The sequence below is a fragment of the Microcaecilia unicolor genome, chromosome 3, assembly GCF_901765095.1.
Source record: "Microcaecilia unicolor chromosome 3, aMicUni1.1, whole genome shotgun sequence".
In the NCBI taxonomy this organism is placed as follows: domain Eukaryota; kingdom Metazoa; phylum Chordata; class Amphibia; order Gymnophiona; family Siphonopidae; genus Microcaecilia; species Microcaecilia unicolor.
Window position 1 is genome coordinate 279,975,538 of NC_044033.1, and position 25,155 is coordinate 280,000,692.

Genomic DNA, 25,155 nt, shown 5'->3' on the forward strand with positions numbered 1-25,155 from the left:
GTGTAGACACGTGTATTGGACACACGCAGGTCCATTTTTCAGCACACCTGTAAAAAAGGCCTTTTTCTTTTTTGGCAAAAATGGACATGCGGCAAAATGAAAATTGGCACACATCCATTTTGGGCCTGAGACCTTACTGCCACCCATTGGCCTAGCGGTAAGTCTCACGCATTAACAAGGTGGTAATGGTCTACATGTGTACAATGGGTGTATATTGGAGAAACAAGACAGATGCTAAAGAAGAGATTTAATTTACATAGACATCATATGAAAAATGCCAGTGCCAACCAGGATGTCACCTCTGTGGGACAGCACTTTACAAAACCAAAACACTGTATCAATGATTTTATGGTTAGAATACTAAAAGGAAACTTCAAGACAAAACAGGAACGAAAGACCTTTGAAGTCAGAATGATTAAATATTTTGACACCCACCAGACAGGACTTAACAAAGATCTAGGTTTTCTAGCCCATTATAAACCATAAGATTCTACTGCTTTGTCACCATGCATATCTCCCTGTCTCTCACCTAACCAGTGGTGTGCTGGTAAATGTTTAACAACAGGCTCTCTCCCCGGTCCACCTCTGCCCCCCCCCCCCCATCCACCTCTGCGCCCCCCCCCCCAAATTGCAGAGCTGGCTATATGCGGGGAGAGAGCCTGGGGGGGGGGGGGGCAATGCATTACTCCAGGAAAAAATAATTAAATGATCCCAGGTTCCAATCTAATTCATGTTTAATGTGGGATAAAATGCCATAAGTACATATAAGTACATAAGTAATGCCATACTGGGAAAAGACCAAGGGTCCATCGAGCCCAGCATCCTGTCCACGACAGCGGCCAATCCAGGCCAAGGGCACCTGGCAAGCTTCCCAAACGTACAAACATTCTATACATGTTATTCCTGGAATAGTGGATTTTTCCCAAGTCCATTTAGTAGCGGTTTATGGACTTGTCCTTTAGGAAACCGTCCAACCCCTTTTTAAACTCTGCTAAGCTAACCGCCTTCACCACTTTCTCCGGCAACGAATTCCAGAGTTTAATTACACGTTGGGTGAAGAAAAATTTTCTCCGATTTGTTTTAAATTTACTACACTGTAGTTTCATCGCATGCCCCCTAGTCCTACTATTTTTGGAAACCGAGAACAGACGCTTCACATCCACCTGTTCCACTCCACTCATTATTTTATATACCTCTATCATGTCTCCCCTCAGCCGTCTCTTCTCCAAGCTGAATAGCCCTAGCCTCCTTAATCTTTCTTCATAGGGAAGTCGTCCCATCCCCGTTATCATTTTAGTCGCCCTTCTCTGCACCTTTTCCAATTCTACTATATCTTTCTTGAGATGCGGCAACCAGAATTGAACACAATACTCAAGGTGCGGTCGCACCATGGAGCGATACAACGGCATTATAACATCCTCACACCTGTTTTCCATACCTTTCCTAATAATACCCAACATTCTATTCGCTTTCCTAGCCGCAGCAGCACACTGAGCAGAAGGTTTCAGTGTATTATCGACGACGACACCCAGATCCCTTTCTTGGTCCGTAACTACTAACGTGGAACCTTGCATGACGTAGCTATAATTCGGGTTCTTTTTTCCCACATGCATCACCTTGCACTTGCTCACATTAAATGTCATCTGCCATTTAGCCGCCCAGTCTCCCAGTCTCATACGGTCCTCTTGTAATTTTTCACAATCCTGTCACGATTTAACAACTTTGAATAACTTTATGTCATCAGCAAATTTAATTACCTCGCTAGTTACTCCCATCTCTAAATCATTTATAAATATATTAAAAAGCAGCGGTCCTAGCACGGACCCCTGAGGAACCCCACTAACTACCCTTCTCCATTGTGAATACTGCCCATTTAACCCCACTTTCTGTTTCCTATCCTTCAACCAGTTTTTAATCCACAATAGGACATTTCCTCCTATCCCATGACCCTCCAATTTCCTCTGTAGCCTTTCATGAGGTACCTTGTCAAACGCCTTTTGGAAATCCAGATACACAATATCAACCGGTTCCCCTTTGTCCACATGTTTGTCTCAGTAATCCATGTCCTCGGATGTGCTCTGTAATTTTGTTTTTAATAATAGCCTCTACCATTTTCCCCAGCACTGACGTCAGACTCACCGGTCTATAATTTCCCGGATCTCCCCTGGAACCTTTTTTAAAAATGGGCGTTACATTGGCCACCCTCCAATCTTCCGGTACCACGCTTGATTTTAAGGATAAGTTGCATATCACTAGCAGTAGCTCCGCAAGCTCATTTTTCAGTTCTATCAATACTCTAGGGTGAATACCATCCGGTCCAGGAGATTTGCTACTCTTCAGTTTGCTGAACTGCCCCATTATGTCCTCCAGGTTTACCGTGAAGTCAGTAAGTTTCTCTGACTCGTCCGCTTGAAATACCATTTCCGACACCGGTATCCCACCCAATCTTCCTCGGTGAAGACCGAAGCAAAGAATTCATTCAGTCTCTCCGCTACGTCTTTGTTTTCCTTGATCGCCCCTTTTATCCCTCGGTCATCCATCGACCCAACCGATTCTTTTGCCGGCTTCCTGCTTTTAATATACCGGAAAAAAAAATTTTACTATGTTTTTTTGCCTCTAATGCTATCTTTTTTTCGTAATCCCTCTTGGCCTTCTTTATCTGCGCCTTGCATTTACGTTGACACTCCTTATGCTGCTTCTTGTTATTTTCAGACGGTTCCTTCTTCCATTTTCTGAAGGCGTTTCTTTTAGCCCTAATAGCTTCCTTCAGCCGGCTGTCTTTTGGAATTCCATCTTTCTTTTCTAATTCGCGGAATATGTATGGCCTGGGCCTCCAGTATGGTATTTTTGATCAGCTTCCACGCCTGTTGTACAGTTTTTACTCTCTCAGTTGCCCCCCCTAAGTTTTTTTTTTTACCGTTCTATTTTATCATAGTCTCCTTTTTTAAAGTTAAACGCTAACGTATTTGACTTTCTGTGTACAGTTACTTCAAGGTCGATATCAAAACTGATCATATTATGATCACTGTTATCAAGCGGCCCCAGTACCATAACGTCCCTCACCAGATCATGCGCTCCACTAAGGACCAAGTCTAGAATTTTTCCTTCTCTCGTCGGCTCCTGCACCAGCTGTCCTTGATTTCATAAATAAGTAAATAAATATAAACTTGTAATGTTGAGCACCTGATTCTCCAAGTGGACCTATTCCAAACACTATAATGAAAATAAAATGATTTTTTTTCTACCTTTGTTGTCTGGTGACTTTGTTTTTCTGATCATGCTGGCCCAGTAACCGATTCTGCTGCTATCTGTCCTCTTAACTCTGTTTCCAGGGCTTCCTTTCCATTTATTTCTTTACTTTCTGCCTTTCTTCATTTCTTGCCCTACATCCGTAAGTAAAAGCTGGGTCCTCCGCAGACTTGACTGTCCAATGGATCCAGCTTCTGCCTATTTTCTTCATCCATGTGCAGTTTTTCTCCTCTCTTCCTTTTCCCTCATCTCATCTGCTTCCTCTCTCTTCCCTCCCCTCCATCCATGTCCTGCATTTCTTCTCTGCCTTCCCTCCTCCATCAACCCATGTCCAGCAACCCTCCCCTCCCCTCCAGCCACCCATACCCAGGGATTGTCCTCTCTCCCCTGCCCCCCTCCAACCACCCATACCCAGCGATTGCCCTCTCTCCCCTGCCCCCCTTCCAGCCACCCATACCCAGCGATTCTCTTTGCTCTCCTGCCCCCTCCTACCACCCATACCCAGTGACTGTCCTCTCTCCCCTGCCCCCCTCCTCCAGCCACCCATGCCCAACGACTCCTTTCTCTCCCCTGCCCCCCTCCTCCAGCCACCCATGTCCAGTGACTCCCTTTTCTCCCCTGCCCCCTCCAGCCACCCATACCCAGTGACTGACCTCTCTCCCCTGCCCCCCTCCTCCAGCCACCCATGTCCAGCGACTCCCTTCTCTCCCCTGCCCCCCTCCAGCCACCCATACCCAGTGATTGCCCTCTCTCCCCTGCCCCCCCTCCAGCCACCCATGGCCAGCGACTCCCTTCTCTCCCTTGCCCCCCTCCTCCAGCCACCCATGTCCAGCGACTCCCTTCTCTCCCCTGCCCCCCCTCCAGCCACCCATACCCAGCGATTGCCCTCTCTCCCCTGCCTCCCTCCAGCCACCCATACCCAGTGATTGCCCTCTCTCCCCTGCCCCCCTCCAGCCACCCATGCCCAGTGACTCCCTTCTCCCCTGCCCCCTCCTTCTCCTCCAGCCACCCATGTCCAGCAACTCCCTTCTCTCCCCTGCCCCCCTTCCTCCTCCAGCCACCCATGTCCAGCGACTCCCTTCTCTCCCGTGCCACCCCCTCCAGCCACCGAGTTGTTCAGCAAATTCTTCGGGGCAGGCAGTCTTGCCTGCCCGCTGCTGGCGCTGACTTTGCCCCGCTGCTGGATCACTCTTCAAAATGGCTGCCGAGACTTACAAGGGCGGCCTCCAAGACTTCAGCAGAAGTCTCACAAGGCTGCCACTGGAAGTCTCGGTGGCCATTTTTAAAGAGCGATCCGGCAGACTTCCGGTGGAGCTGCCGGCCAAGATGGCCGCCGCAAGATGAGCTCTGCAAGGTCCCGATCGGGAACTCCAGAAAATCCGATGATTTAAACCCCATCCAGCACAGTTAGATGACAAGCACCAGTTGAAGAACAGAGAAGGTTTCGCCCCCGTAAACACAGAAACGGAGAAGGCAGAGCAGAGTGAATCGGCAGCAGTGTACCACCCCTCCCCCATACCACGAGGCGAACTGCCACTACCAAAGAAATCCGGAGCAAAGAGCACTATCAGGTCAGAAGCCAGGCACAGTTCAGTACAGTTCCAGCATGCTGAACGAGTGAGTGCCAGACCGAGCAAGTGAGTATAGGTAATGAAGGGTAAATTCATGACTGGAGGGGTGGAGCTGGAGCCCTAGCAAGCAAGAATGTAAGAGGGGGTTGGAGAGATGAACAGTAAGCACTGAAAGCAGCATGGACTTTATCATCGATTATCAGCAGAGATAAGAGTTGGAACAGCTGATCTAAATTGGCTCAGTAATAGCAAAAGAAGCCATCGAAAGCAGGGCAAACTGGTGTCAAATGAACAGCCCAGCAATTCAAAGGGACAGGGACACTTTTTTTTTCTTTTTCTCTGGACTGATCTGAGTTCAGCAAAGCAGGGCAAATTGGTGTCAAGTGAACAGCCCAGAAATTTAAAGAGACAGGGGCATTTTTTTTTCTCTCAGCTGATCTGGGTTCAGCCGAGGAAGAGCTGCAAGAGAAGTAAAACAACTTAAGCCCCCGCAGGCAGGCTACATTACAGGTGCAGACCTTGCCTTATACTTTCTGGGTAATAGTAAAAGAAGCCAGCGAAAGCAAGGCAAATTGGTGTCAAGTGAACAGCCCAGAAATTTAAAGAGATAGGGACACCTTTTTTTTTTCCCCCGACTGATCTGAGCTCAGCCGAGGAAGAGCTGCAAGAGACGTAAAACAACTTAAGCCCCCGCAGGCAGGCTACAATACAGGTGCAGAACTTGCCTTATATTTTATTACAGAAACAGCAGTACTTGGGACGATCTCAGGCACAGAAACCAGATATCTCAACAGCATTACTTTACTATACAGTGTATGGCGACCCGAGGGTCTAAAAAAGAGCTGGACAAATTCAAAGGAGGGGGCTCCAAGATGGCGGAGAAAAGCTCATCGCCATCGCCATCGGTGAGCTCAGTTTGGGCCTCAGAAATCGTGGCGGAGGTTAAAATGGCGGTGGAAGAAACTTTGAGTCACCAACTTCAACAAATAATAGACAAGCTGGACGGCATGGATCATCGATTTACAACCTTCACAAAAGACTTTCAAGAGGTTCAGCAGAGACTAGGAGAAGTGGAAACATCGACGCAGGAAGTCTCTACAGCTATAGTAGACCTTATAAAAAAAGTAGCAGAATTAGAGGATAAAGTGGACGACTTAGAAAACCGATCTCGACGGAATAATATCAGATTGGTAGGAATACCAGAATCCATAAGGGACTGTGATTTGAGAGAATTTCTGGAACCCTGGCTAGCTAAGATACTGCACACCGCAAACACAGCGGGCCCCCTCAAAATAGAGCGGGCACACCGTCTGGGGCCCAGGAAAGCGCCCAATGAACGGCCGAGGGTGGTCATAGCGCGGCTGCTCCATTATCAACATAAAATGGAGATCCTTACTGCTCTCAGGAAAGGAGCAGCACTTGAGATAGAGGGACGCAAGATATTATGCTTTCAAGATTATTCCACTAAAGTTTCTCTTCAGCGCAAGCAATATTCACAGGTCTGTAGGAGACTGCATAAACTGCAAATCAGTTTTGATCTGTTATATCCAGCGAAATTACGTGTCCAACACAATGGAGCTGTGAAGTTCTATGAGACTGTGGAGGCAGCTGAAGCGTTTGCAGACCAGATGGAGAGAGAAAGACCGAGTCCGTCTAAAAATAAATAGACTATGTTGGTGAGATGGGAATCATATGTAAATGCGAGAAAAATGTTGAGATGAAACTATCTTAGGCTGATATTGAGCTAATTCTCTCTGAAATGGTTAAAGATGTTCATGCTGTTATAGATGTTATGTTGCACAAAAGGGGGGCAAGGAGCTCCCAATCAGAGACACGGAGGTTGAGCACCTTAGGTGCTCAGGAGGTTTATGAGTAAGTGGAGGGGGGAACAAAGGAGGGTGGGAGGAGTAGGACCGGGAATAGGGGGGTTTACACTGAGTAATAGGAACTTCAGGGTTCAGCTGAAGGAACTGCACATAGGTAGCAGCCTAAGGGCTGCAATGAGGGAACTAAAACACAGAGTGTCAAGTGAAGTCAAGCAGGGGGGGTACAGGCTGGGACGCCCTCACTGCTCCGTAAGGGATGATACTAATTCTGCTTACCTTCTGCCGGATGATAACACGTGATGGCACTTAAGATAGTGACATGGAATGTGGGAGGTATTTCCTCACCGATCAAACGGCAAAAGATATTATAAGCACTTCACAAACAAAAGGTTTCTATAGCCTTATTGCAAGAAACACATTTGAACGCTAAGGAACATGAGAAACTTCGTAGGTGGTGGGTGGGATCATACTACGAATCTCAAGCGCAGGCTAAGAAAGCAGGAATTATAATTTTAATCAAGAAAGGGATCCATGTTCTTACTCATAAAATTATAACAGATACAGCAGGTAGATATGTGATAGTACACTTAACAGTAGACTGTCAACCAGTAGTACTGTGTAATCTGTATGCCCCTAATGCATACAATAAGATCTTTTACAAGCAACTTTTAAAACACCTAACGGGGTTTGATGGGCTTCCAATATTGGTTGGTGGGGATTTTAATGCAGTGGATGATCCTAGTCTGGATAGGTCCCATGGGGAAAAGAGAGGATCGGAATCGTGGGGGATCAGGATACTGAGTGAGGTTTTGGACATGGTGGATGTGTGGCGAACTATGAACCCATTGGAACGGGACTATACCCATCTGTCTCGTGCACATGCCACCATGTCCCGTATTGATTACATCTTTATATCCAGAGCCCTGTTCACAAGGATTCAAAAGACTGAAATAGGCCCCATAAAAATATCAGATCACGCAATGGTACTAGCAACTTTGGGGCCCCTAAGGTCTGATACGTGCCAGTTTCAATGGAAATTTCCAACCCGACTATACAAGGATACAACCTTTCTAGACTATATATCACAAAAATATAAGCAGTTCCAGGAAACCAATCAGGAGCATAAGGACACTCCAATATTATTCTGGGACACGGCTAAAGCCATATTACGGGGGGAGATAATAGCATATACAAGCCAACAAAAAAAGAACAAGGGAAAAGGAGATGCAGAGATTGGAAAAAGAAGTAACACGGTTGAGGAGAGCATATGGCCGCAGGCATAGTATACAGTTAAAAGCCCAACTTTTAGAATTGCAACAGACTTTAAATGAAAAGATTCAGCAACAAACCCAGAAAAATGATGCATATTACAGATATCAATTATATAAATATGCTAACAAAAATAGCAGGATGTTAGCAAGATTGTCAAAACCCAGACAAGGTCCATCTAAAATAGCTGCCCTGTATTCCGCTGATGGGACACTAGTGAATGAGGATGCCCAAATTAATAAAGTCATGCTCGAATTTTATAAACACCTATATTCGGAACCGAACCCGCCCCCGCTAGATAGTGAGATGTACTTCAGTGGCCAAGACGTAAGGCGAGTGGACCAGAGGAGCTTGGCTAAGTTAAATGCTCCCATTACAGAAGGAGAAGTGTCATGGGCAATACAGCAGAGTCCCTTGGGAAAGGCCCCAGGCCCAGATGGTTATCGGGGGGAGTTTTATAAAATGATGAGGGAAGAAGTGGTGCCACCTTTGACAGAAATGTTTAATGTTCTAGCACGGGAGCAACAAATGCCGGCATCACTACGCCTGGCGCAGATCATAGTACTACCAAAGCCAGGAAGAGATGTAATGAAACCAGAATCATATAGACCGATTTCGTTGCTCAATTATGAAGCTAAGCTATATGCCAAGGTTTTAGCGAATCGACTCTCTAGGATACTGCCAGATATAATAGAGGAATCTCAGGTAGGATTTGTACAGGGTAGAAATATTACGAAAAATGTACGAAGGATACTTACAACATTAGAGGCAGTGTCAAATCAAGACATCCCATCGGTGCTAGTCAGTTTTGATGCCGAGAAGGCTTTTGATAGAGTGGTCTGGGACTTTTTGTTTGGGACACTAGAAGCCTATGGGATAAGTGGGTTCTTTCAAGAGGCGATTCGGGCGCTTTACTATCAACCACAAGCACAGATATGGGCCAATGGTATACTATCTCCCCCTTCTCTATATTTCGTGGCACCAGGCAAGGATGCCCACTTTCGCCTTTATTATTCATTTTAACATTAGACCCCCTGATTAGAGATATTCAGCGGACACCAGATATACAGGGGGTAAAAATAGGCGATAATATTTTCAAAATTGCAGCTTTTGCCGATGACTTGCTAGTTCATGTGACCCAACCCAACACCTCACTGCCTGCTCTTTTGGAATGTATGGAAGAGTATGGAGATTTTTCTGGCTTCAAATTAAATTTAGAAAAGTCTGAAGCATTACAAAGACAGGAGTGGCAAGAGGGGAATTGGCTAGAAAGGGTGCCTTTAAAATGGGCAGGTGAGTCTTTTCGTTATTTAGGAGTGAGACTGTCCATGGATGTAGATAAATTATACCAACTAAATATAGAGAAGTTGTTACGGGATACAGGATCCTCCTTGGAGCAATGGAACCATCTGCCTTTGTCATTGATGGGCAGAATCAACTTATTTAAAATGATAATATTCCCAAGATGGCTTTACATTTTACAAGTTATGCCAATACACTTATTACGAAGAGATGTCCGGAAATTGAATAGCATATGTAGGAAATTCTTATGGGTGGGGAAAAAAATCAAAGATGCAATTAGAATATTTATATGATAACTGGGAGCAGGGAGGATTGGGTCTCCCAAATCTTCGACGGTACAATCAAGCATGTCTACTGAGGCACCTTCGGGATTGGATACTTAATACAGAACAATTTACTCCAGTCAGTTGGGAACAGGCACTATATCGCCCTTGGCATGTAAACTTTCTAATACAGGCCCAATCACAAAGTTTACCGCCAACATGCAAGAAAAGTATTCTGTTACTACCTTTAAGACAAGTCTGGCGCTTTCTTATGACAGTTTGGAATCAAAACCCAAATATCAGCGATCAGCTTCCGCTCCGGGGGAATGGAGATTTTCCACCTGGACTGGAGGCTAGGTTAATTAAGAGATGGGCAGACATGGGAATCAGCCTAATGGAACACATAGTAAATGAGGAAGGAGGTTTGTATACATTTCAAGACCTAAGGCAGAGACTTTCTCTAACTAACAAAGATCACTTTACATACAGACAATTACATCACTATTGGTACAGCTTAGATCAAGAGGCATTGGGCACAAAATTAGGACAAAAACTCAGAGAATTTTTAAAAGGGGATGCACATGGTCACCTATCCATATCTAGTTTGCACCGGGCCCTGCTGTCGCTCTGTCCGCCCCGAAACTATGGAGCACTCATAGAGGCTTGGAGCAAAGATATGAATTGAAGGGAGTAAATTTTGCAAAATTGATAAAAGATATCCCCAGGCAAGTTAGCGGGGCAGAGCTACAGGAGAGCCAGTATAGGATATTACATAGGGGATACATGGCACAAACACAGGCAGCAAGAGCGGGCTGTGCACTGGATGCTCAGTGTGTAAAGTGTAGACAAGGGAGAAATACACTTCTGCATGCATTTTGGAGTTGTATCAAAGTGAAAATATTCTGGAAAAGGATCCATAATTACCTTGAGACTCTCATAGGCCACAGACTAATTCCCTCATGGAGAGGGGTGTTATTAAACAAAATGGGGGCCTATGAGCTATCAGACAAGAACATGGATCTATTACTGGGTAAGGCATACGCAGTGGGGAAAAAATGTATACTGAGGCATTTGTTGCAAGAGGAACCACCCACCATCTGGTTGTGGAGGAATAAATTTCATGAGTTGATGTTATGGGAGGCTAGAGCGGCACGCGGCATCCCAAAGAAAAGAAAAGCCTTTATTTCAATTTGGAACAGATATTTACACAGTATCTCACATAAAGCGAGAAGCGCAGTGCTCAATAATCTGCCCCTATTATAAGAGGAGCACAGTGCCAAAAGAAGCAAGACCAATATTTTACACTCTGGTAGGAATAGCATGTGCAGAGGTAGAGGTAATTAACCATGATGTTTAGAGAACATTTTAAGAGAGTAGAGGGGGAGGGAGGTTGGGGGGGAGGGGGTTATAGGAGTGGGAAGGGTAATGTTCAATGCATAATAGAGGGACATGTGTATTATTAGATAGGAGAACAATCCTTTGAAGGAGCACATTAAGAGGACCCACCAGTAAATATTGTTGGGATAATACACTGAGTAAAACACGAGTTATAAATATTGGAGTTTCATATAAAAGTTTATTGTTAATAGTTATGCATTGTACAGTAATTATACATGTACACATTATAGATATAGGAGTAGACAAGAAGGAAGGGATAGGGGAGAAAAGTTTGGAAAACATTGATGGTGGACATTTCAGGTTTAGTAATATGTACTAGACTTTGCTGTTATACAATTTGTATTGACTGAGATGGAATTGTATTGACTGAGATGGAATTGTATACCATGTGACCTCATCAATAAAAAATTGTTGAAACATAAAGAGCGATCCGGCAGCGGGGGAGAGTCAGCGCCGGCAGCGAGCAGGCAGACTGCCTGCCCCGAAGAATTCGCTGGATGAGGTGACTCAGGTGAGGGACCAGATCCAGAGGGAGGGAGGAAGGAAGGAGAGCTGGCTCACACTCAGGAACAACCGGCTCGCAAGTTGGTACAAAATTTAACAACCAGCTCTTGCGAGCCGGTGCGAGCCGACTCCAGCACACCACTGCACCTAACCCACCCCACTGTCTTCCTGTGAGACTGTCATTGGAATGCTTTGATGTTTCACTTATATATATCAAAATTTGCTTATTTCTGATCTGATGAAGAAGGGCTACCTTTGATAGCTAATCAAAAAATGTATTAAGTTAGTCCAAAATTTAACAACCAGCTCTTGCGAGCCGGTGCGAGCCGACTCCAGCACACCACTGCACCTAACCCACCCCACCGTCTTCCTGTGAGACTGTCATTGGAATGCTTTGATGTTTCACTTATATATATCAAAATTTGCTTATTTCTGATCTGATGAAGAAGGGCTACCTTCGATAGCTAATCAAAAAATGTATTAAGTTAGTCCAATAAAAAAGGTGTCATCTTATTTTCTTTTCTATGTTTTCTTTTCTTTTATTTCTATTGATTACCTTTAAAAGTGGACTAACATGGCTACCACATCCCTCTTTTTACTGCACCTACCTACAGGTTTCCATTTGTTTCCCTTACCCTGGCCCTCCCATTCCCCTTCCCTCACCCTAGCCCTCCCATTCCCCTTCCTCATATTCCCTGTTGTGGAAGTGAATGAAGATCTGAGAAAGTGAAAGAGGAATCTGTGGAGAAGACGGAGTTAAAAATCGTATGCTTTAAGTTAGAAAAATAATATTCTTTGAAAAGAAGCTTGTTATAGCTGCAGTGCTGGTAATTGCAGATAAGCAAGGCTTGTTTCAAAGGCCATGATGTTCCTCCTGAAAAAAATGGAGAATCCCTGCCTGTTGTAATATCCCATTATATGGACAACTATATCCTGTCCCTTTTAGAAGTTATTTCTAAAGGTTATTCATCATTATAACTTGACAATATTTCAAAGGTACTATAGCTCTACACATGATAAGTAGCAATGGCTAGATGTTATGTTGCTTAGTTTAGATTTTTGAACATTTAAGATTGGATTCAGTAAATGGCGCCTAAAAATTCAGCGCCAGAAAAACCCCACTTAAGCATTATTCTATAAGCCATGCCTGAAGTTCATAAATGTAAGCACGACCATTTGCACCAATGAAAACGTGGTGCAAATGCCCGCACCTGCATTTATGCGTCGAGCACCGTTATTATTATTATTTATTGCATTTGTACCCCACATTAACCCACCTTTTTGCAGGCTCAATGTGGCTTACAGAGTGTTGTAATGATATAGTCGTTACATGATTTTAAATACAGTCGCTAATAAGCTGAAGGTAAAGAGGGTTTAGATGGAAGGTGTTGGGTAAGGTCGTGTGAGAGGTGTTTTTTTTTTTATGTACTTGGGTGGTTTAGGGAATGATTTGTTTCATTAAGGATGTTTTTTGTAGGCTTTGTTGAAGAGATGTGTCTTCAAAGCTTTGCGAAAGCTGGTTAAATTATTCATGGTTTCCAGGGCCATGGGTAATGCGTTCCAGAACTGTGTGCTTTTGTACGCAAAGGTAGTAGCATAGGCCTGTTTGTATTTCATTCCTTTACAGCTGGGGAAGTTCAGATTGAGGAATTTGCGGGCCGATCTTTTGGCGTTTCTGGGCGGTAAGTCCACTAGGTTTAACATATAAAGTGGGGCATCTGCGTGAATGATTTTGTGTACGGTCGTGCAGATCTTGAACTCAATTCGTTCCTTGAGCGGAAGCCAGTGCAGTTTCTCTCTTAGGGGCTTCGCACTTTCATATTTAGGTTTTCCAAAAATGAGTCTACCTGCGGTGTTCTGGGCTGTTTGGAGTTTTTTAATGGTCTGTTCTTTGCAGCCTGTGTACAAAGCGTTACAGTAGTCCAAGTGGCTTATCACTAATGACTGTACTAGGGTGCGGAAGATATTTCTTGGGAAAAAAGGTTTTATTCTTTTGAGTTTCCACATCGATTGGAACATTTTTTTCGTTGTATTCTTCACGTGGGTATCGAGTGTGAGGTTTCAGTCGATAGTAACTCCAAGAATTTTCAGATTTTCTGAGATAGGAAGTGTGCAGTAGGGTGTGGTTATAGTGAGGTAGTTGTTTGTGTTATATTGGGAAGTGAGAACTAGACATTGAGTTTTTTCTGCGTTAAGTTTTAACTGGAATGAGTCCGCCCAAGAGTGCATGATTTGGAAGCTCTGGTTAATCTCTTTGGTTATTTCGTTTAAGTCACTTTTGAACGGGATATAGATCATAACGTCAGCATATATGTGGGGGTTGAGGTTTTGATCGGCTAGGAGTTTGGCTAATGGTATCGTCATTTGGTTGAAAATAGTTGGTGAAAGGGGGGATCCTTGAGGAACTCCACATTCCGGTATCCAAGGTGGTGATCTGTAAGTATTCGTTGTTACTTGATAGGATCTGGTGGTGAGGAATCCTTTGAACCATTTGAGATCTGGGCCTCAGATTCCGAGGTATTCTAGTAGGTGTAGTAATATTCCATGATCCACCATGTCAAAAGCACTAGACATATCGAATTGTAGTATGAGTATGTTCTTGCCGGTTGCGATTGTTTTTTTGAATGAATTCATTGCAGACACTAGTACAGTTTCAGTGCTATGATTTGATTGAAATCCTGATTGAGACTCATGTAGAATTGAGTGTTTGGTTAGGTATTCCGTGAGTTGTTTCGTCACTATGCCTTCCATCAATTTTGTTGTGAGTGGGATAGAGGCGACTGGTCGGTAGTTGGTTAGGTCCATTGTACTTTTCTTAGCATCTTTTGGCAGCGGAGTGAGTAGGATATTTCCCTTTTCCATGGGGAAGAGACCATTTAGGATTCTATGGTTTATTTGGTTCGTGAGGTCTTTTTTGAATTGTTTGGGTGCGGCTCTTATTAGGCTGGTAGGGCAAATGTCAAGTATGCATTGAGATTTGGCATATTTTCTGAGCCATTGTGTGAGTTCATCTACTGAGATCAAGTCAAAATTGGTCCATGATCGATCGGCTGGGTATTCCCCAGGTTTTGGGTCTAAGCATTCAAAGATGCTTGTGTACTCAATAGTGTTACTTGGTATCATGCGTCGGAGCTTTTTGATTTTTTCATTAAGTAGAGGAGTGTGGTAGCCGTGTTAGTCCACTCTTAAGGTTATCAATAGAAATCAAACAAAATAAAACATGGAAAAGAAAATAAGATGATACCTTTTTTATTGGACATAACTTAATGCATTTCTTGATTAGCTTTCGAAGATTGCCCTTCTTCGTCAGATCGGAAATAAGCAAATGTGCTAGCTGACAGTGTATATAAGTGAAAACATTCAAGCATTACTATGACAGTCTGACAGGGTGGGAGGATGGGGGTGGGTAGGAGGTATGCATGGGGACATCAAAGCATATCATTGATATTCTAACAGGATGGGTGTGGATAGGTGAGGGGTGGGGTGATCAACAGAGACATACAGCTTTATGGTTTATAATGGGCTAGGAACCCCAGATCCTTGTTAAGTCCTTTTTCATTGAAATAGTTCGCTAGGTTGGTTGCCGATGGGGTGTCTGTACTGTTCGAGGTGACCCGTGTGGTGTTTAGGAGATTGTTTACAAGTGAAAAGAGTTTGTGCGTGTCCTTGTAATTTGGTCCTATTATAGTTTTGTTGTATGTTCTTTTGGTATGTCTGATGTTGTATTTGTATTTTCTTTGTAGCTGTTTCCACTCTTTGAGTGTGTGTTCGTCTTTTTCTGTAACTACATGCATAAATCAAAGCCACACCTCTGTTCCGCCCAGAAATGCCCATGACTGTTCCCTTTCAGCACCTTCTTTTTCAGGTCACACGTAAAGTTTAACCCTCCATTGCCCCAGGTACAAATAAGTACCTGTATATGTAAGCCACATTGAGCCTGCCATGAGTGGGAAAGCCCAGGGTACAAATTTAACTAAAATAAAAAAAAAAATTAGTGCCAATAATTGCCTTTTAAATTAGCAATTATTGGCACATAACACCCAATTAAATTTAATTAGTGCCAATAATTGCTAATTTAAAAGGCAATTATTGGCACTAATTTTTTTTTTATTTTAGTTACATTTGTACCCTGGGCTTTCCCACTCATGGCAGGCTCAATGTGGCTTACATATACAGGTACTTATTTGTACCTGGGGCAATGGAGGGTTAAGTGACTTACCCAGAGTCACAAGGAGCTGTGCCTGAAGTGGGAACTGAACTCAATTCCCCAAGACCAGAGTCCACCACCCTAACCACTAGGCCACTCCTCCCCTCTTTCCCCCTTCCATTCAACATCTCCCCTCTTTCCTCCCTTCCATCCAAAGTCTCCCCTCTCTCTGCCTTTTCTATGCAGCATTACATTACATATTTATATACCTCAAATACCTTGCAAGTGTGGTTCACTAAGGGTTACATAAAAAGATATGGAGCAATAATCAAGAATTATAGCATCATTAAGTTACATCATATAAACAATTAAAAGATGAAAAAATCTGCAACGCAAACCAGTAACATACCCCCCTGTTTACTAAGCCACAATAGTGGCTGCCACGCAGTAATGCCAACACAGCCCATTAAGTGAATGGGCTGTGTCGGCACTAACGCACAGCAGCCACTAGCACGGTTTAGTAAACAGGAGGGTCAGTTATTCAACACGTTTTTGAAATAAATACATTTTCAAAGATCTTCTTTACAATCTATAATTAGTTAGTGAAGTGATATAGGTAAATCTTCTGATTTTGTGCAGCTTGATAGGCAATGGCAGAATTGAACAACCTTCCATGTTTCCTCCCCCTGGGATTCAGAAAGCTAAATGGAGATCTATCTCACAATGAATAAAGTTGCTTAACTGGAAAAAATTGAAATAAGGAGTATATATAATATGGTGCATCTCCACTTAGGATTTTAAACAATATGCAATAGAACTTAAATAAAATCCTTGATTCTATTGGAAGCCAATGTAATTTGAGTAAAAAAGGAGTAATTCTATCACCTCTTAAATTAGATGCACCACTGTGTTTTGGATTGTTTTCAATTTCTTTAGTAATAAGTTAGGAAAATCTAAATAAATTATATTGCAAGAATCCATTTGGGCTAACAATAATGCTTGCACCAAAAACGGAAATAATATTATTTTAAAAATTTATGAATGATTATTAACTTTCGCATCAAATAAAAAATGTTCTTTATTAAAAGATTTAATGTGAGGTTCTAATTATAACTTGTAATCACATAGAACACCCAAGATTATAATTAACGGAGACAGATATATATCCATAGTCAAAATCTGTTCATAACCGTAGTGCCATGTCATCCCATTAATTAGAATTTTGTCTTTTCTTTATTTAAATTTAATTGGAATTGGGTCATCCTCCACACAGTTTGAAAAATCATCTTTGATCATTCAAGAGAGATTGGAATAGGAATCAATATTGTAATATCATCCATGTAAATGAATGATTGAAAGTTAGCTTGTGCTAGAGCATAAGCTAATGGATGGAGGAAAATATTAAAGTACCTGTAAAAGAAATTGTAAACCACAAGGAGGGGCATTTCCAAAAGCGACGTCCAAGTTGCGATTTGGACGTTGTGAGGAATATGAGGGTGAGAGGGAGAATGAAGGCACATGGAGGAACAAGGAGGCTCGAGAGGGAGGGAGACTGGGTAGAGAAAGGAAGGAGTCTTTTCCCCTGGGGGATTGGAGAAAGGGAAAAGACTACAGTTCCCAGCAGCCCCTGAGTAGGTCCCATGGTAGAAACAGGGACTTCAATCAGGGAGGGACGGAATTCAGAGACAGGAGCGCAGATGCCAGGACGCTGCAGTGGAGAGGGAGAAGATGTGGGGTAGGTGAAAAAAAAAAGCTATGTTCTTAAAAAATATGTCCAGGAAGATTATTTGTGGTGTGTGATTGGGAGGGGTTGGGGGCATGTGCGCGTGGAAGGGCCCATCCAATTTACCTCTGGGCCCATCCAAAATACCAAGTCTGGCTACACCTCTCATATGTTCTGTCGGATGTTCAGTAGGATGAAGCCACCTTTTTACTGCTGTTTGTTAAAAGGGATCTTGTGCTCATAAAAAAATAAAATGCATCACCCCATCCTTTCATAATGCAAAAAGTATTTGTAAGTTCAAATACTCAGAACTCATACTATTGAAATCTATTTTAAACAAGTCAATCATTTGATCAGCTAAAGACCAGGACTCTTCAGCATTAAATATAACTGATTAAAAAGGAATTTCAGTCATCAAAACTGAAGTATTTTGTCCTTTCTAGATGTTGTCTGTACCTGTTGTGAAGCATTATCTATTTTTCCTTCTTACCTTTTCCTTCAGGTAGGAGAAGATCATCTTCTGAATACTTTCAGGTGGAGGGAACATGTATTTGTGGTACAATGCTGAATGGTCTTTCTCATCAAAATATCGGACAGCCATGGTGATGTGCACTTCCTCTCAAAAGGATGGATATATAGTGCTATCCTTCAAGCAGAGTCTTTTATACTATGTCTGTACTTCACTTGGTAAATATTTACATCAACCAAAATAAAAAAGAACCATAACATATTTTAAAAAACCAGTGTGCTCAGGAACAAATACCTGATACCTTGTGACTCACATCACCAACTTGCAATCAATCATTTCACAAGTAAGCCCTACCAAATATTTACATGAGAAATGTTAGGGAATCTGTATAGCAGGGAGCAAGGACAGACTATGCAATAATTAACCAGAGGTGGGGAGTGGAGGTAGAAAGGGAAAGGGACTTGATATACCACTTCTCTGTGGTTTTTGGAACTACATTCAAAGCAGTGGAGGAGTGGCCTAGTGGTTAGAGTGGTGGACTTTGGTCCTGGGGAACCGGGGTTCAATTCCCACTGCAGGCACAGGCAGCTCCTTGTGACTCTGGGCAAGTCACTTAATCCTCCATTGCCCCAGGTACAAATAAGTACCTAAGTTGCATTGAGCCTGCTATGAGTGGGAAAGCATGGGGTACAAATAAAAAAAAAAATGATATACAGGTACTTATTTATACCTGGGGCATTGGAGGGATAAGGGGTAAGCTGTGGTAAAAAGTGGCCTGCGGTAGTGTAGGCGTGTGTATTGGGCATGTGCCGAGCCAGTTTTTACTGCATCTGCAAAAAAGGGCTATTTTTAATGGGACGGGAAAAGGGCCTGCGGTAAATATGAAACCAGCGTACGCCCAAAACCAGCCTGAGACCTTAGCACCACCCATTGATTTAGCAGTAAAGGCTCACATGTCACGATGGTGACTGTTTCCTTGTCTGTGCTCACCTCGCCCTCTGGTGGCCTGAACCGGTGGCTGCTATGGACTGTCACACGTTCCAGACTTCAGCCCAGTCCGGTCCGGATCTTCCAGGCTGCCAGACTTGCTTTTCTTGTTTGTGCCTGAACAGCACCCATAGCTGCCTTGTGATTCCTGCAGAACTTCAGCCGCTGATGGGCTTTATTAATGACCTGGAAACTTCTGTGTTTGCCTTTGCATCGTCTAAGATCTCTGGTATGTTGGTGTGCTCTGTTGCACTTTTGCCTAGTTTAGTTCCTTGTCTGAAATCCTTGCCTGGTTATAGCTTAGTCTGTGTTGCTTGTATTCTAGTCTTGTTTCTTGTCTGTGTTTCTTTCTTAGTGGCTGCTTGGCAACTTTCTGTTCTTGCTGTTTCCTGTCTTTGTACCCTTTTCAGTGGCTGCCTGGCAGCTTTCAGTTCTTGTCCTTTAGCCTGTCCACTCCCTGCCTAGTATTGTATTGTCTGTCTGTGAGTCCTAGCCCAGTATTCTATCTTGCTTCCCGTGTATATTCCTTTCCCCACTGACCCTCAGTCCCTGTTCAGCCTGGTTGGTGTCTAGTTCCTATCCTGTCCTGTAAGTCCTGCCAGCCGCCTGCACCCAGGGGCTCAACTCCTGGGGAACGGCAGTCAAGTGCAGGTGAAGTCTAGCTGTTCGTGTCAGAGTTCTGCCTTGTCTCTGGTGTGGGGTGGTTTTGCCTGCCACTGCCGCTCCTCGGCAGTGGTCCAAGGGCTCACAAATCCAGTTTCTGCCTTGAAAACCTAACATCACGCGTTACACATGTGGTGACCAGCACACGCCAAGTGCCGATGACCACCGGAACCGGCGCATGTAGGAGGAAATAAATAAATAATTAATCTACACGTTATTGGTGTGTGCCAAATCTGAAATTACCAGTGGAAGGGCACGCTGGCCTGGCTGTAGTCTCATTTGGGTACATGCAGAGCCTATCGCACCTTAGTAAAAGGACCCCTAACTGACTTACCTAGAGTTACAAGGAGCTGCAGTGGAAATCAAACCCAGTTCCCCAGGATCAAAGTCCGCTGCACTAACCACTAGGCTACTCCTCAATGTAAATGATAAAAGAATACCAGTAATACCATCATAACTGTTTACTATGAGTTGCTTAGCTGGAGAGACAAAATCCCAGAACACACAGATAGGGATTACTAAAAGATATAGTATCCCTAGTATGAGTCATTGAGGAGTGACTGGGAGGTCCCTGGGTGGGAATAAGCTCAGTCCATGGGGAGTGGTTTTGAAGCAAAATGCAGAACATTAGTGCTCTGGTACTGAAGAGTGATGGGGGCAGGAGTTTGGAAGGAGATAAAGCTAAGGTTTTGCCCTTTATAAAGGTTTGGGGGGGGGGGGGCTTTGTTTTTTATTTTTATTTTTTGGTTGCCTAAATAGTTCTGGTTACCTGAAAGTCCCAGCCAATAGACCTGGAGGAGAGAGGGAAGCCCTGCTTAAAGGAGTGCAAGCACTGGCTGTAAAGAAGAGAGCTACTCCACAAAGTGGCAACCAGAGGATTAAAAGTGTTACAGGCGGGCAGAGGGATTGGAGCCAGGTAGAGCTCAGTCCCAAGTCCAGGGGGGATCTAGAGAGGGATCACCACTGGAAAAGGTCAGACATTGAGAGATATAAACCCATTAACAGAGATTTGATTGGGAGAGGAGAAAACAGCCTTTGGGTTTTGACACTGCCTTGCAGGATAGGCATGGACTGGAGAAACTGGTTTACAGAATTGGGATTTGGTAAAGAAGAATTGGAGTTGAAATCTGCCTGTTGCACAAGTTATGATAAAAGTTGAGTTTGTTATTAAGTCTTTGGAGTGTTGTCTGGTTCCTGAACTGAAGAGCTGAGTGGAGCCCAAACCTGGTGTGCTGGAGCCGGCTCGCACCCGGTTGTTAAATTTTGCGAGCCAGTTGTTGAATGGAGCCAGCACACAAATATCTGGGGGGTTTCCCCTCCTTCTCTAGAGCTAATAGCATCATCATCTCTCCCTCCTCCCCGCCTGCGTGTCCAGCATACATCTCTCAACTTCCCACCTCATATCCTTCCTCAAGTCCATCCCCCTCACCATCATCTGTCAAACACAAGGAAGTTGGATTTGGTCAAACATCACTGCTCTTCCAGCAGCGCTAGCAGTAACATGCTGCTTGGCCAACCTGGAGTCTTTTCTCTGACAGATCCCGCACATGCGGAAGCAGGAAGTTGCATCAGCAGGGACAGGACACGGCAGAGAAAAGGCTCCGGGTCAGCCAAGCAGTGTGTTACCACTAGAGCTGCTGGAAGAGTAGTGTGGTTTGAACAAGGAGGTTAAATTGAGAAACTTCCTTGGGTTTAAAAGATGGCCAGTGGGGGGGGGGGGGGTGGAGATGATGATGCAATTGACAACAGGAGATTACATGAATTTAAAAAGTTGAAGCCGATCCATTTCCCCTTCCCCGCACAGCTGTCTTTGCCTTACACTCAAAAAGAAAGCAAGCAAACATATGAGCTGCTGCATCCACATTGTCATTCTTTATTGTTGGTAGCATTTTCATTTAATCTCACTTATATTTTCAAATATGCCAGCTTGTGCAGCAAAAGAATGTACACAGAGGAAGTATGATAATGGGATAACTTTTCATAGGTAGAGTAGTAATTTGTTATAAATCGTAATCCTTTCAGCCCAGCATCCTGTTTCCAACAGTGGCCAATCCAGGTCACAAATACTTGGCAGGATCCCAAAAAAGTACAAAACATTTTATACTGCTTATTACAGAAATAGTGGATTTTCCCCAAGTCCAATTTAATAATGGTCTATGGCAGGGGCGTATCTGCGTGGGGCCTCAGGGGCCTGGGCCCCCGCAGATTTCGCCCTGGACCCCCCTACCGCTGCCAACCCTCCCCCTCCGTTGCTCGCCTACCTTCGCTGGCGGGGGACCCCAACCCCCGCCAGCCGAGGTCCGCGTCCTCCTGCCGCTGCCGGCTGCCTTTGGTCCTTTAATTCTTCCATTGAAGCTGGCGCCGACGAAAGTTTCTTTTGAGTCTGACGTCGCTGCACGTTGTACGTGCAGGACGTCAGACTCAGAAATTGTTTCTGAGTCTGACGTCCTGCACGTACAACGTGCAACGTGCAGCGACGTCAGATTCAAAAGAAACTTTTTCGTCGGCGCCAGCTTCAATGGAAGAATGAAAGGACCAAAGGCAGCCGGCAGCGGCAGGAGGACGCGGACCTCGGCTGGCGGGGGTTGGGGTCCCCCGCCAGCGAAGGTAGGCGAGCAACGGAGGGGGAGGGTTAGCAATGGCAGCGGCTGGGGGGAGGGGGATCGGCAATGGCGGCGGCGGCGGGGGGGGGGGGCTATAATGTGCCCCCCCTCTCTGGCCCTGGCCCCCCTACCGCCGCAGTTCAGATACGCCCCTGGTCTATGGACGTTTCATTAAGGAAGCCATCCAAACCTTTTTTTAAACTCTGCTAATCTAACCGCCTTTACCACATTCTATGGCAACGAATTCCAGAGTTTAATTACATGTTGAGTGAAAAAATTTCTCCGATTCATTTTAAATTTACTACTTTGTAGCTTCATCGCATGCCACTTGGTCCTAATATTTTTGGAAAACGTAAACAGAAGCTTCACGTCTACCCGTTCAACTCCATTCATTATTTTATAGACCTCTATCATATCTCCCCTCAGCCGCCTCTTCTCCAAGCTGAAGAGCCCTAGTCACTTTAGGGAAGTTGTCCCATCCCCTTTATCATTTTCGTCGCCTTTCTCTACACCTTTTCTAATTCCACTTTTTTTTTTAGATGCGGCGACCAGAATTGAACACAATATTGGAGGTGCGGTCACACCATGGAACGATACAAAGGCATTATAATGTCCTCAGTTTTGTTTTCAATTCCATTCCTAATAATACCTAACATTCTATTTGCTTTCTTAGCCGCCGCCGCCGCACACTGAGCAGAAGGTTTCAACGTATCATCATCTTGGTCAGTGACTCCTAACGTGGAACCTTACATGACGCAGCTATAATTCGGATTCCTTTTTCCCACGTGCATCACTTTGCACTTGCTCACATTAAATGTCATCTGCCCAGTCTCCCAGTCTCGTAAGGTCCTCTTGTAATTTTTCACAATCCTACCGCGATTTAACAACTTTGAATAACTTTGTGTCGTCAGCAGATTTATTTACCTCACTAGTTACTCCCATCTAGGTCATTTATAAATATGTTAGAAAGCAGCAGTCCCAGCACAGACCCCTGGGGAACCCCACTAACTAACCTTCTCTATTGAGAATACAGACCATTTGACCCTACTCTCTGTTTTCTATCTTTTAACCAGTCTTTAACCCACAATGGGACAGTACCTTCTATCCTATGACTCTCCAATTTCCTCTGGCATCTTTCATGAGGTACTTTGTCAAACGCTTTTTGAAAATCCAAATACACAATATCAACAGGATCACCTTTGTCCACATGTTTGTCCACCCCTTCAAAGAAATTTAATAGATTGGTGAGGCAAGATTTCCTTTCACTAACTCCATGGTGGCTTTTTCTCATTAATCCATGCTTTTGAATATGCTCTGCAATTTTGTTCTTTATAATAGTCTCTATAATTTTGCACAGCACTGACATCAGACTCACCGGTCTATAATTTCACGGATCTCCTCAGGAACCTTTTTTAAAAATCAGTGTTACATTGGCCACCCTCCAATCTTCCATGTGCGATTTTAAAGATAAATTACATATTACTAACAATAGTTCCGCAAGTTCATTTTTCAATTCTATCAGTACTCTCGGATGAATACCATCTGGTCCAGGAGATTTGCTACTCTTCAATTTATCAAACTGCTCCATTACATCCTTCAGGTTTATAGAGATTTCATTCAGTTTCTCTGACTCATTTCTGGCACCAGTATCTCTCCCAGATCTTCTCCAGTGAAGACTGAAGCAAAGAGTTCATTTAATCTCTCCGCTATGACTTTGTCTTCCCTGATTGCCCTTTTTACTTCTCAATCATCTAGCGGTCCAACCGATTCTTTTGCCGGCTTCCAACCAATTCTTTTGCCGGCTTCCTGCTTTTAATATACCTAAAAAAAAATTTTTACTATATGTTTTTGCCTCCAACGCAGTCTTTTTCCGAAGTCTCTCTTTACCTTTCTTATCAGCGCTTTGCATTTGACGTGACATTCCTTATGCCGTTTCTTATTATTTTCATTCGCTTCCTTCTTCCATTTTCTGAAGGATTTTCTTTTAGCTCTAATAGCTTCCTTCACCTCACTTTTTAACCATGCCAGCTGTCGTTTGGTCTTCCGTCCTCCTTTTTTAATATGCGAAATATATTTGGCCTGGGCTTCCAGGATAGTGTTTTTGAACAGCATCCACGCCTGATGTAAATTTGTTTTTCACCGTTCTCATTTTATCAGTCTCCTTTTTTAAAGTTAAACGCTAACGTATTGGATTTCCTGTGTATACTTACTCCAAAGCTAATATCAAATCCGATCATATTATGATCACTGTTATCAAGCGGCCCCTGCACCATTACCTCCTGCCCTTATCATGCGTTCCACTAAGGACTAGGTCTAGAAGTTTTTCTTCTCTTGTCGGCTCCTGTACCAGCTGCTCCATAAAGCAGTCCTTGATTTCATCAAGGAATTTTACCTCCTTAGCATGCCCTGATATTACATTTACCCAGTCAATATTGGGGTAATTGAAATCACCCATTATTATTGTGTTGCCCAGTTTGTTTGCGTACCTAATTTCCTTTAACATTTCTACATCCGTCTGTTCATCCTGGCCAGGCGGACGGTAGTACATTCCTATCACTATCCTTTTCCCCTTTACACATGGAATTTCAATCCATAGGGATTCCAAGAAGTGTTTTGTTTCCTGCAGAATTTTCAATCTATTTGATTCAAGGCCCTCCTTAACATACAATGCTACCCCAACACCAATTCGATCCACCCTATCACTACGATATAATTTGTACCCAGGTATGTGTCATGATTGTGACTGTTTTCCCTGGCTGTGCTCTCCTCGCTCTCTGGTGGCCAGAACCAGTGGCTGACATAGACTGTCTTGCTGTCTCCCTACTCATTCCAGACTTTCTTTCCGGTCCGGTCCAGATATTCCAGCCCTCCAGACTTGGGTTGAAGTTTGGCAGCTAGCCTCACCCGTAGCTGCCTTGAGAGTGCTGCAGCTGAGCCTTTGCAGCTGATGGGCTTTATTAAACACCTGGAAACTTTCTGCTTTGCCTTTGCAACGCCAAAGGTAGCGGTCTGTGTTTGTGCTGTTAGGAGCACTTCTGCTTTGTTTGCGTTTCCATGCTTTTCCCTATTGGCTCCCCTGCTTTTCCTTTTGGTGCTTAGGAGCACATTGGTCTTGTTGGTGTACTATGTGGTGCACTTCTGTTTTGTTGGTGCCATTAGGAGCACTTCTGCCTTGTTTTGG

At 43.9% G+C, this 25,155-nt stretch overlaps 1 pseudogene; it reads right to left on the reverse strand.

Moving 5' to 3' along the window:
- Positions 1-17,871, reverse strand: part of LOC115465049 — a 117,335-nt pseudogene extending 99,464 nt beyond the window's left edge.
- Positions 17,872-25,155: the final 7,284 nt, after the last annotated feature.